This window comes from Sinocyclocheilus anshuiensis, unplaced genomic scaffold, assembly GCF_001515605.1.
Source record: "Sinocyclocheilus anshuiensis isolate Anshui unplaced genomic scaffold, SAMN03320099.WGS_v1.1 scaffold373, whole genome shotgun sequence".
NCBI classification, from domain to species: domain Eukaryota; kingdom Metazoa; phylum Chordata; class Actinopteri; order Cypriniformes; family Cyprinidae; genus Sinocyclocheilus; species Sinocyclocheilus anshuiensis.
The window spans coordinates 439,500-444,466 of NW_015537962.1; the positions used below are offsets into that span (position 1 = coordinate 439,500).

Consider the following 4,967-nt stretch of genomic DNA (forward strand, 5'->3'; position numbering starts at 1 on the left):
TCGTTCTATCATTCTATCGTTCTATCTATCGTTCTGTCGTTCGTTCTATCGTTCTATCTATCGTTCTATCATTCTATCTATCGTTCGTTCTATCATTCTATCGTTCTATCGTTCATTCTATCTATCGTTCTATCTATCGTTCTATCGTTCTAGCTATCGTTCTATCGTTCTTTCTATCGTTCTATCTATCGTTCTATCTATCGTTCTGTCGGTCTGTCGTTCTGTCTGTCTGTCTGGATTAACTAGATAAATATTATTTAATTTTATGTTAGAAATCACACTTTAAAAATCCAGATTTTCTGAGACAATGGGAACCTCTGTTTATGTCATTCATCTTTTTTTTTTTTTTGTAAGCGTTTTAACTATTTTAAAGCTTGTTTGGTCATTTTAAATAATTATGCCATTTTTTGAGTTTACTGAAACCATCTAGGTGGGCAACATGCTGTTTTGGAACAGATAATTATGGAAAAGTTCTTCATTTAATAAGAATGTTTTGTTTCAGAAAGCAGAAGTCTTGGGTCAGGTTCACTTTGCCTCTCTTTAAGGAGCAAGATGACATGGCCAAGTAGATTCTGAGTCCAGATCAGCAGTCCTAAGATACTTGTTACATCTAGGACATCTTGTTATCTGAACATCATACTTCCTCTGAACTGTGCTTCATTCAGATGGTCTATGTGCTGACAGAATGTTTCACAGGCAGGAGAGATTTATCTAGAGTCTTGGCTTATCTCACCGTAGGTAAGCCTCTTATGATTAAGGCAGATTCTGACAGCTTTCAAAATAAATCAGATCTTTTCAAAAGCTTTTTGTGTTTGGCGGTCAACAGTCATGTTGGCTGAAAGTGCAGACCAGAAGCAGGATGATTTATAAGCAGCTGGTGTCTTTCAGGTGTCTGGATTACGTGCTGTAGGAGATCGAACAGAATAAGAAAGCAAATGTCATGGTGGCATCGCACAATCTAGACACTGTTAAACACGCTCAGAAGGTCAGTTTTTCTTTTTTTTTTTTTTACCCCCTCTCTCCTTTTGTCTTTCTATTATATACAGTATGTGAACCATCATAAACAAATGTAATTTCCACAACTCAAATATCGGTTCTTAGAATAAAATATCTGAATCTCGCTAAGGCTAATTTCACAGCTAGAATTTTATGCATCTCAAAAATGCATTATATAATATATATTTTTTTGCACAGTTTGACCGAATTACAGCTTGATTGGAAATGTCGCAAAACACATGATGTTTATCTGAATTGTTATTCTTTTTATCAAATCTCTCAAATTTCTTGTTAAGCATTCTCTTCACTGATATGATTGTGTCCAATGCACAATAACTTTTAAGTACACTTAAAGCTTTGTTTAGATTATCATTTTTAAAATGTAATAATATTTTAATGATGGATCTTGATATTTTAAGACTGAAAGTCTGGGATAAGCATATAATGCCATTCAAAAGTTTGGGGTCTGTACAATTTTTATGCTATTGAAAGAAGTCTCTTATGCTCAATAAGGCTGCAATTATTTAATAAAAATGCAGTAAAAACAGTAAAATTGTGAAATTATTCGAATTCAAATTATTATTATTCAAATTATTAGAACTGTTTTTTATTTATTTATAACTGTTTAAAATACATTTAAAATAACACATGATCCTTCAGAAATTTTTATAATATGCTGATTTGCTGCTCAAGTAACATTTCTTATGATCAATGCTGAAAACAGTTGTGCTGCTTAAAAATCAACCTCTGGACATAAAGTTGAGAGATGTTGACTAAAGAAAAACTCACATTCACATTTCGAGTGTACTGTAGTTGTGTTGTTGTTTGATATCAGGACTTTCCCTGCATCACCAGGAACATTTAGATCCCTCTGGGAGTAAATTAATTTGTTTAAATTAATAATGTAATATGCAATCATTAATTGTATGTAATCACTCCTTAGGGGTGTAACCTCATTTGACAAAGGTTTGCCAGTGACCGATGCCATTAACATTCTCTGTCACAATGTCAAAGAGTGTCACCAGGGCATGATTCATATGGAGGTCCACACTAGTTACACTCCTTTTACATCATTCACACTTAATATCACCTTAAGTGTCTCAAAATGTCTTGTTCGTGCATGTAATGGCTGTAACCGATAAGAGGATGTAAAACTTTGAGTGAGCAATCGCCAGAATGTATCCGGGATTAAATGACCTTGCCAAAGGGGCCTCTCTCATTTTTCACTTTCTGTGACGGCGCTCTGTGTGTTTATGGTCTAACAGGATGAATGAAATGGGTCTGGCACCCACAGATAAGAAGGTGTACTTCAGCCAGCTCCTGGGAATGTGCGACCAAATCAGCTTTCCATTAGGTGAACACACACACACACACACACACGTATGTACGTGTGTGTATAAAATTTCAGATAATGTTTGTTTTAAGTAAAAATCCTGTAATAAACTGCAATATTAGTCAAACAATAACAAGCAATTTTCTACATAGTTGGGGTTGGTTTACAATTGAATGACAATTATACTGTATATTATATACAATTATATATTATTATTGTTATTATTATGGTGTGTGTGTGTGTGTATAACATTTCAGATAATATTTGTTTTAAATAAAAATTCTGTAATAAACTGCAATATTAGTCAAACAATGACAAGCAATTTTCTACATAGTTGGGGTTGATTTAAAATTGAATGACAATTATATATTATTATTATTATTATTGTGTGTGTATAGCATATTAGTTATAGATAGATAAAAATAAAATATAAAAATGCAAATATAATATAAAATATATGTATATAAATGAATATTAACTTGTATAAAATATATTCGTTATTGATGTAGTTTTTATATAATAATTAATAATTTAGTTATTACTAATAACTTTATAAAATTATAAGTATTATTTAAGCTATATATTTGTCACACTATGCTATATACAGTGGGTACGGAAAGTATTCAGACCCCCTTACATTTTTCACTCTTTGTTATATTGCAGCCATTTGCTAAAATAATTTAAGTTAATTTTTTTTCCTCATTAATGTACACACAACACCCCATATTGACAGAAAAACACAGAATTGTTGACATTTTTGAGGAGGAATGGCAGAGGATCCCCAAATCCAGGTGTGAAAAACTTGTTGCATCTTTCCCAAAAAGACTCATGGCTGTATTAGATCAAAAGGGTGCTTCTACTAAATACTGAGCAAAGGGTCTGAATACTTAGGACCATGTGATATTTCAGTTTTTCTTTTTTAATAAATCTGCAAAAATGTCAACAATTCTGTGTTTTTCTGTCAATATGGGGTGCTGTGTGTACATTAATGAGGAAAAAAAATTAACAAATGATTTTAGCAAATGGCTGCAATATAACAAAGAGTGAAAAATTTAAGGGGGTCTGAATACTTTCCGTACCCACTGTATGTATGTATATATATATATATATATATATATATATGTATATGTGTGTATATATAGGTATATAAAGCGTTACCAATATAGTATAAGATATAAAGTGTTACCAAGAGTACAGTTATAAAATTCATGTCAATCAAATGGATAAATCACCAAATAAATACAGAAAAACACTTTAAGATTAGTATTCTTTTCTTGTCAGAAAGGATTCCCTGTGTACAAGTACGTATGGTCCGGTGAACGAGGTGATTACGTATTTGTCCCGTCGGGCACAGGAGAACCGTGGCATTATGAAAGGAGTGCAGATGGAGAGAGAGCTCCTATGGAAAGAGCTGATGCGCCGACTGACCAGTGGAGAGGTCTTCTACACACCTGCTGTATAAAACACACTCGGCTTCTCACCAGAGACTCCTTACACTTGTTTTCTTACCTGTTCACCCATCCATTCGTAAATCTTTTTTTCCACTCTCACTCAGGCTGTTCATGATATAGCACACACAGGATCCTTCATTTAAATCACAAACCACAGTTGGGTGACTCTCACAAAATGCAAATCATAGTTCCCTTTCATGGGAACTTCGAACTGCGTCCTCTAGGGGTCGCTATGGGGGACGCCTCGTCGTGACCCGTGTCTGAAGCATACATTGAAAAAACACCAACTTTTTGGCCGGGGACAGCCATGACGTCACTACCGGTGCGACTATAGTATAAATAGGCGCCGGGAGCACACATCATTTTCTTCTTCGTCTTCATTGACTTTCGTTTGAAGCGTGCATTTCTGTGGTAAGAGCGATCTCTCTTTATCTCATTATGGCGAGCACTAGCAAAGCATTTAAGGATGTGTGCATCCGGCACCGGTAGTGACGTCATGGCTGTCGCCGGCTAACGAGTTGGTGTTTTTTCAATGTATGCTTCAGACACGGGTCACGACGAGGCATCCCCCATAGCGACCCCTAGAGGACGCAGTGTCTCCTTCCCTACTCAGGGAAGCATGGTTACATAAGTAACCTGAGACGTTATTCTGAAAGTCAAAAATCTAAAAAACAAATATGTGCATTTGGATAAAGAAAATGAAGTCTGTTTATAGAGTTTTTGCATTGCAACATTATTCATTTTGTCTCACAATTCTCATTACTATAATGTGTCTAGATGTTTTATTTTTGTCATCCATGAAAACAGACCCCCTACAGCTGGCCAAACATACTCATCAAGTATTAATGGGTGAATCTTGTGAATCTCATCAAATCATATTTTACTTGAAAATCGTAAATACATAATACACTGTAAAATCCAATAGTTTACCTTACTTGGATATATTTAGTTACTTCACTTAGTTGTTATACTTACTAGGTTTTATTAAGTTACAGCTACTTTCAAGGCAAATAAAACAATTTACTGTTTTGAGTGACACTTAAAATATTCAAGTAGCCACAAAGGAACCAATGACATTAATAAACCAGTGAGGGGCAGCAGTGCACTAATATGTTGCTAATGTGCAACATAGAAGAAGAAGAAGAAGAAGAAGAAGAAAAAACGAGTCTTAATAGACTTTTCACTCA

General features: G+C 34.4%; 1 pseudogene; it reads left to right on the forward strand.

Moving 5' to 3' along the window:
* The window catches only part of LOC107667515 (proline dehydrogenase 1, mitochondrial-like), a 25,068-nt pseudogene extending 21,167 nt beyond the window's left edge, over positions 1 to 3,901 (forward strand).
* The last annotated feature ends 1,066 nt before the right edge of the window (positions 3,902 to 4,967 follow it).